This window comes from Panthera leo, chromosome D3 (assembly GCF_018350215.1).
Source record: "Panthera leo isolate Ple1 chromosome D3, P.leo_Ple1_pat1.1, whole genome shotgun sequence".
Lineage (NCBI taxonomy): Eukaryota > Metazoa > Chordata > Mammalia > Carnivora > Felidae > Panthera > Panthera leo.
In genome coordinates, this window is record NC_056690.1 from 42,944,891 (window position 1) to 42,954,146 (window position 9,256).

The 9,256-nt window shown below is 36.3% G+C and overlaps 1 pseudogene; it reads left to right on the plus strand.

Moving 5' to 3' along the window:
* The first annotated feature begins 4,679 nt into the window (after nt 1–4,679).
* LOC122203110 lies at nt 4,680–6,654 on the plus strand (annotated as a pseudogene).
* The last annotated feature ends 2,602 nt before the right edge of the window (nt 6,655–9,256 follow it).

Below are 9,256 nucleotides of genomic sequence, written 5' to 3' on the forward strand. Positions count from 1 at the left end.
ACAATACAGAATTATGTCAAATAACCAACTTTCCTCCTTTCTTTTTTTTCTCTATCCTCCAGTGTTTAATGCCATTGTTTAAAGTCTGAAAATAGGGGCGCCTGGGTGGCTCAGTCGGTTAAGCGTCCGACTTCAGCTCAGGTCACGATCTCACAGTCCAGGAGTTTGAGCCCTGCGTCGGGCTCTGGGCTGATGGCTCAGAGCCTGGAGCCTGTTTCTGATTCTGTGTCTCCCTCTCTCTCTCTGCCCCTCCCCCGTTCATGCTCTGTCTCTCTCTGTCTCAAAACTGAATAAACTTAAAAAAATAAATAAAGTCTGAAAATATCTATGATGCATCATAAAAAATAGAGTAGTTATATTATTGATCTGGTGTGGTTATTTTACATGAAGAATTATTTCTTTTAGCTAAGTGTATATGTTGTTACCGCAGTAAAAGAAAGCTGTTTTGCAAACTTGAAATTAAGAGGACCACATTGTTGTCTGAAGCTCTTCAGAACTGATGGCTTCCAAATCCAGAAAGTCAGGCTGAACTTTGCATAGATAATCTTATTGGTATGAGCTCTTATAGGCTCAGACAACTTCACATCTTTGTTTCTAGGCAACCAGAAATACAGAAATATGGCAACCTCATATTTCTAATGTAGAATCATGCTGGCTTCAAGATCATTTATTGTAATGTTTCAGCACTTCGTGTAAGCTTATAAGGCTTAAATTAGTCCTTGGTTGATTACAAAAAAAAAGTAAACTATGGTTTACTGTCCATTCAATCACCATTTATAGGGTTCCAAGTATGTGTAATCACCACTTAAAAAAGAAAAATAAGGCAAGATCCTTCCCTAAAATATCTTACAATTTAATAAGGAACTCTAAAATACATGTAAATATCTAAACCAGAGTGCTATAGTGTTATAAGATAGGATTTTTTGTACTTGCTAATTTTTTCATTTATTATAATTACCTTTTTATAGGGACTGTACTAGGAAAAGGGACCCTAACATAAATGGGTCTACCCATTACCCATAAATGGGTGTTACCCATATTGTCTCTACCCTCCAAACTTACAATCTAGTAAAGAAAGCAGTTAATAAGAAACTGATTTTACCGATCAGTTTTACTGATTATCATCACATAATAAGTACTATGTTAGATGTTCAGGTAGAATATTTGGCAACATGTAAGAGAGACATTTTGGCCTCATCCTAAAGAATTCCCTCTCTTTGAAATGCATCCTTCATCCCTTACTTTACCCACATATTCCTTTGTCATCCTGGTGATATACTCACTCTAAAGGATGGAGCTCAATTTTTAGCTTCTCTGATGCCACTTTTCCTACACTCTTCAGGCAAATTTAGTTGCTCTATTCCCCTACACCTATCCTAATGCTTAACAAATAGAATATCTGCAGCTTTTTTTAATGAATGACTTTGCAATGAGAATACTGAGTGATACTCTTCCATTTAGTTTTTCCAAGACTTGTACTCATCTTTTTAAAGAACCAAGAAATATTGGCTACTAACCATATGTGGACACTAACATTTAGTAGTTATTAAATCCAATTCTTCATGATGTCTAAATTGCATAAATCAAATATAACACAAATACAACTTGTTTCAAATTTATCTAGAGACCACTCTTAGTACAGCAAGTTAATACACCCAGTTCAATGGCTGGAGCATCTTGGCTGGTGAGCCCCTAAATGAACATCAATTATTATGAAGTTAACACTAAATGGTTTTTATTCGCCCAGCTCTGTGAACTTTAAAGAGAGAAGCCTCTCCATTCTACTGTGCTACGCACATCAGCCAGGCTTACTAACACACAAGAATTTCCCATTCTTCCCATAATTAGATTGTTAGCTGCACTAAAGTATCTGCTGATTGAGAGGTGACATTAAGCATCAGTTGTCCAAAGAAATATTAGTCCTAGAGCAATATCCCTCTCACCAACTCTTTCCTTGATAAATATTTTTCTTGTGGAGTCTATTTTTAGTTTTCTTTTCTTTGCTCCTCTTTTTCTCTTTGAAAGCCTGGCTTTATTGCCTTTAGATGTTTCAGTGCATGCAGGCTCAAAATTATATTAAATTGCCAAATTTATAGCAGAGTTGTTGCAGATCAAAGTATTTACTTAAAATATTCAGAAGCATTTTCTCCTCTCTTAAAAAGCCAATTTATTCTTCAAAACCCACTTATATAAATAGAGTGAAACACACAGATACACACACACACACACACACACACACACACACACACATGCTTTCTAAGCAGAGAGTGGTATATACAAAACAAAGAGCAGGAATATCAATAAATTCACAATATTTTAAATGTAAAATTTACTTAGAAGCAAAAGAATGTTACAAATAAAAATGAAATCAAAAAGCCAATAGCCTGTATCTGTGTTCTGGTTACTTATTGCTGTTTAACAAAACATCCCAAAACTCAGTGGCTAAAAGCAGCACTTTAATATTATCCCTCATAGTTCAACAGGCTGGTTCTCACTTGGTGTTTCTCATTGAATTCAGTTAAATAACAGCTGGCCTGGAGCTATCTAAAGGTATAACTGGCCTAAACATCCAAGAAAACATTTTCACTGACATGTCTTCACCTCAGTGAGTTGACTGGAATAGTTGGGGAATGTCCATGCATCTCTCTTTCTCCATGTGGTCTCAGTGCTTGGCTACATTGGGCATTCACTCACAGCATGATAGCAGCTGACTTGTCTAAGAGTGCTTGTTCCAAGACACCTCAGTGAAAAGCTGTAAGGCATCCTATAACCTTGCCTCAGAAGTCAGGCAGCATAACTTCCACCACATTATACTGGTTAAGAACAAGTCAGAGGGCCAGTCCACATTCAAAGAAAGAGGACCGCACATGAGCATGAGCACTGAGAATCATGGCCCAAGGGTGGTCCATCTATGGAAACCAGCTAGGCCAGTCTCTAATACTACTTGTTTAACAATAGTGATATTTCAATTGAATTAGTGATATTTCTAAATTATATTTCAGGTGGTTGGTGCTCAAAAAGTTTGTAGGGAATATAAATAGTTAGATAACTCAATAGATTACATAGGATAATATCTCACCATGATAATATTAGCAAATGAAAATGCATTTGACTTTTAATTCTTTGTATTTGTAAGCAGTTCAAATAAATGAAATAGATAATTCTTAAATCCTAATGTATGTATTATCAATCACTCACTTTAAAGAAAGTATTAACAAGAGTTTCTCACATACTTCAATAAAAACCTTGTTGTTTTAAAAACAGCATTTGACACATATGACTTGTATATCTTTTGCTTTGGCACATATTCTAACAAGCAGTAGGCAGGGGGAAAAAAGCATTAAACAATAACATGCCCAAAAGATGGAACAGAAAAATAAAGAGAGATACTCCTTCCTGTGACTTCAAAAATATAACAAAATGGGCCAAAGCTTGAGGGAGTTATGGACGTGAAAGGAAAACAATCTCTTTACCACAATGTGAAAAGATATTCTTCAAGTATAAATTTTTATATCTCCCTACTGAAATGGCCTACGTTGCTTACAGTTGAGACAAGTATGACTATGCATACTAATACTATGACTTATTCCAGCACTCACTATTTGGTTAGAGTTTATAACTTGATTTAGACTTGACTAGAGATAGGATTCTGTTGACTAATCCACTTCTGTCTTAAAGCAAGGAGATTATGTTTGTCAGTTTTTGAATGCTATTAGGTTAATTCACTTTAGGAAAGTTAATTGGTTTAGTGTGTTATTTTTAAGAGGAAAAATTATTCCAAAGCTGAGATACTGTAGAGGCTTGTGCCTTCCCACATGGCTACGAATGAACTGAAATGTTTTAAGTCAGCAAAGCTTCCTTACATGGGTGGGTGAATCATGACACCGGGCAAGACTGGAATACCCCTTGAGTTTCTGCAGTTTTGAAAATCTGATGTGAGAGCAGAATTTGTGGGTTGCCTGAGAATAAAATCATAATTTCTTTCTCAGATCATGCTAGCAAAGGAAGAATAACTTACTAAATAACTAGGTAAGATGGCGTGCTTCATACTGGTCTGGGTCTTGAGACCTCATTAAACCTAAAGATCATTCATCATCATGCTGTGAGTTTAAAGTGCTTTATAAAAATTTCAAGATATCAGTTTAAACATGCAATTGTGCAGTATTCTAAGAAATAAGTGTTTAGTAGGCCTTATAGATTATCCTGTAACTTTCAGAAATTCATATGCTAATTTTAGTCACTGATGCCTCAATAACTAATTTATATCTAATCTGTATGGACATCATCTCTTTTCCCAGTAACTACATACTGGCATATTTCATATATTTTTTTATTGCGCTTCACAGACACTGCACTTTTTATAAATTGAAGGTTTGCGGTTAATTCTGCATTGGTAAGTCTGTTGGCACCATCTTTCCAACAGCATTGCTCACTTTGTGTCTCTGTATCACACTTGGTAATTCTCATAATATTTCTAACTTTATCATTATTATATTTGTTATGGTCATCTTTGATCAGTGATCTCTTGAAATGCCACAAACTATACCCATATAAGAGTACAAACTTAATGGATAATTGCTCCACCAACCAGCCATTCCCATATCTCTTTCTCTCTCTCCAGGCTTCCCTATCCCCTAAGACACAACAATCTTGAAATTAGGTTAATTAATAACCATAAAATGGCCTCTAAGTGTTCAAGTGAAAGAATGAGCTACATGTCTCTCACTTTCAATCAAAAACTAGAAATGATTAAGCTTATTGAGAAAAGCATGTCAAAGGCCAAGATAGGCTGAAAGCCAGGCCTCTTGTGCCAAACAGTTAGCCAAGTTGGGAATACAAAGGAAAAATTATTCAAGAAAATTAAAATGCTACTTCAGTGAGCCCACAAATGATAAAAAAGCAAAACAGGAGTGCCTGGGTGGCTCAGTCAGTTAAACTTCTGACTTCGGCTCAGGTCATGATCTCATGGTTGATGTGTTAGAGCCCTCCGTTGGCTCTGTGCTGACAGCTCAGAGCCTGGAGCCTGTTTCAGATTCTGTGTCTCCCTCTCTCTCTGTCCCTTCCCTGTCCATGCTCTCTGTCTCTCAAAAAATGAATAAATGTTTAAAAAAATGCAAAATAGCCTTATTGCTGATAAGGAGAAAGTTTCAGTGTTCTGGATAGAAGATCAAACCAGCCACAATATTCCCTGAAGCCAAAGCCTAATCCAGAGCAAGGCTCTAACTCTCTTCAATTCTCTGAAGTCTGACAGAGGTGAGGAAGCTGCAGAAGAAAAGTTGAAGCTAGCAGAGGTTGGTTCATGAGGTTTAAGGAAAGAAGCCATTTTTATAACATCAAAGTACAAGGCAAAGCAACAAGTGCTGACATAGAAGCTGCAGCAAAATATCCGGAAGATTTAGCTAAGATAAGTAATAAAGGTATCTACACTAAATGTTAGATTTTGAATGTAGAGCAAACAGCCTTCTATTGGAAGAAGACACCATCTAGGATTTTCATGGCTACAGAAGAGAAATCAATGCCTGGCTTCAAAGGTTCAAAGGACAGGCTCTCTTATTAGAGCCTAATGCAGCTGGTAACTTCAAGTTGAAACAAATGCTCATTTACCATTCAAAAAATCCTAGATCCCTTAAGAATTATGCTAAATCTACTCTGCCTGTGCTCTAGAAATGTAACAACAGAGCCTGGATGACAGCACATCTGTTGACAACATGGTTTACTAAATATTTTAAGGCCACTGTTGAGACCTGCTGTTAAGAAAAGAAGATTCCTTTCAAAATAGTACAGCTCACTGACAATGCACCTGATCACCCAAGAGCTCTGATGGAATGTACAATGAAATGAATGTTGTTTTCATGCCTACTGACAAACATTCATTCTGCAGCCATGAACCAAGGAGTAATTTCAACATTCAGGTCCTATGATTTCAGAAATATATTTCATAAGGCTATAACTGCCATAGACAGTGATTCCTCTGAGGGACCAGGGCAAAGTCAATTGAAACCCTTCTGGAAAGGACTCGCCATTCTAGATGCCATTATGAACACTCCTGGTTCATGGAATGAGGCCAAAATACTATCAACATTAACAGGAGTTTGGAAGAAATTGATTCCAAGCGTCATGGATGTGTTTGAGGCATTCAAGACTACAGTGGAGGAGTAACTGCAAATGTGATGGAAATGGCAAGAGAGCTAGAATTAGAAGTGTAGCCTGAAGATGGGACTGAACTGCTGCAATCCCATGATAACACTTAAACATCTGAAAGGTCTGTGGATCAGCAAAGAAAGTGGTTTCCTGAGATGGAATCTACTCCTGGTGAACATTGTTGAAACGACAACATAGGATTTAGAATATTACACAAACTTAAGTTGGTAAGGCAGCAGCAGGGTTTGAGAAGGTTGCCTTCAATTTTGAAAGAAGTTCTGTGGGTAAAATACTATCAAAAAATATTCATGCTACTGAGAAATCATTTATGAAAGGAAGAGTCAATTGATGCAGCAAACTTCATTGTTTGTATTTCTTATACTATTTTTTATATTTCCACAGCCACCTCAATCTTCAGCAATCACATCCTGATCAATCAACAGCCATCAACATAGCCAAGATCCCCCACCAGCAAAAAGATTATGACTTGCTGAAAGCTCAGATTATAGTTAGTACTTTTTAGTAATAAACTATTTTTGAATGAGGGTACATATGTACATTTTTTAGACATAATGCTATTGCACACTGAATAGACTACAATATAGTGTAAACATAATTTTAATCCACTGGAAAACCAAAAAAAAATTATTTGATTTGCTTTGATGTGGTGGTCTGGAACAGAAACAGAAGTATTTCCACGGTATGCCTGGTATTGTGTTCCATATTTTAACATAAAAATTGCTGTTACAACAGAGGAGATAAATCACAGCCCAAAAAATTTGTTGCCTTATAGTATATTTTATCTTGCAATTTTTGAGGGGAAAGAAATGTATATTTTCTCTTTTTTGACATATAAGCTTTCAGATTCAGTAATGGTGTTCAGATACTTCATAATCTATAGTAATAAACTCACCTCAGTCCATAATGATTTTTATTACTGGTTATTTGGGGGTGGGGGTAGGATGCAGTGTAATATTAATAAGAAAATAAATCTTTTGTATTTAAAGAGACACATGTATCAGAATTACATTGTTCAAATAGAATGTATTAAGCAAGTGACTATTTACAAGTCTCTAGGTCATTTTACAGGAATAAATAGTTTAAGGACATGAAGATTGCAATATTTACTTTCTTGTGACTCTGTGTGAGGTAAGCAAGGAATGAAGTTGGAAATTGACAATGGAGCAGAGAATCCAGCTTACAATAAACCACAGAGAACTAATTCTTGGTTATTCTAGTAATTGTACTACCTCCATATAATAAGGATTTGATGATGAGAAAAAACTCAAACAAATAACTAACTATAAATCCAAGGTAGAGCAATACACTGTCTGGATCAAGATTGGCATATTATTGACCATGGCCCCTTTTTGTGTAGCTCCCACGCTAAGAATGGTTCTTACATTTTTTAAAGGGTTGTAAAAACAAAATCAAAAAGGAACAGAAGAAGGAAGAGGAAACCATATGTAGCCCGAAAGAACTAAAATACTCACTTGCTAGTCCTTCACAAAAAAAGATTGGAGACCCCTAGCCTACATCAGTCTACCTTGAAGGAGGCCTGCAGAGAGGTTTAGGAGAGGTAAGCATGATAAGCAAAGGATAGTAACACAAGGAACATGGGTGTACATTTTGCACCAAGGATTCAGATTGCATCTTTCTGCTTGCAATTGACTTACATATTGCAAACCTATTGTACTCTTGGTTGAATCTGTTTGTAGTCAATCTAAATAATTACTTAAATATTTATAGATTCGGGTTGCCTGGGCATAACAGTCTGGTAGAAAATGTGGGCTATTCATTTAACTTATTTTCTCACCTCTTCTCTTTGGAAAAGCCTAGAATCCTATAAATTACAATGCCCAGACCCCCTTGCAGCTAAGGTTCTAGATGTAAATTAGGTTTCATTACTTAGTTACCCTCAAATGAGATTTGAAAATAGAAACTATTGTTACTGGTAAAACAGGTCATGGTGACATGAAACTTAAGACAGTTCTGGTGCCTGAAATAAGTGTCCAGTCACCAGTTTTGCGAATGTGAAAGCCGTTGAGAGAGCAGCAATTGTGGAAGTCAACAGCGGCTCACACAATCTCTATTTGGTTTACAACTGTGATGATCTGCTCTTATAAATTCATTTATATGCTTCATTTCTTTTACTATATCCCTTTCTACATAAAATTGAAGTGATATCTTTTTCTTGCACTAAAATTCGATTGCAATAGTGAGTCAGATACAATTATCTAACTACACTTGCCTCTTCACTAATTTCAGTGATGAGAATGATAAAATTTCTCTTTTCTTCCTCTTCTCTGATGATTTGCTTCAGGCAAAAATACTTTTTTGAGACCCTGGTTTTTAAGGTTATATCACCAGACCAAAGTATAACCTTTTCACACTGGTCAATAATATGTATAAGCCTCCCCTTATAGCAAATAATTATAGGCATCACTTTCAAGTCCATTACATAACTCTAGTACAAGTATTCCTAAATTTTTTCTTTTTTTTTCCCAGTGTTTATTTACTTTTGAAAGAGAGAGAGAGAACATGCACACAAAGCAGGGGAGGTGCAAAGATAGAGGGAGAGGACCTGGAAGTGGGCTCTGCACTGACAACAGACAACTCGATGTTGGGCTCAAATTCATGAACCTTGAGATCATGACCTGAGCGAAGTTGGATGTTTAACCAACTGAGGCACCCAGGTGCCCCACGTTCTTAAATTTCTTAGAAACACTTTGCACATGCAAAGCACATTGATGTGCATGATTCAATAAATTGCAATCTTAACAAAATGCAAACCAGAAAGGAATGAGAGACACAGGTCAAAAACACAGCAGAGCAGAGTATGAGGCAGTGTACCATAACCCCAAGTAGAAAATACAGGGAATGTTTAACAAATGTCTCCATAAAATAAAGCTGAATCACAATTTCCTGGTGAGGCACAGGAAGACAGTGACAGCAAGAACCAAGCAAGATGCTCTTTGGAAAACTAAGAGACAAAAGGAACAGAATCTCTTACCAACTAACAACTGTTATCAAAAACAGCCCATTTAAACAGTTAGCATCAAAACAGCTATGGGTCATTCTTTGTTGCTACATTCATACACTTTGTAAGCTTTTT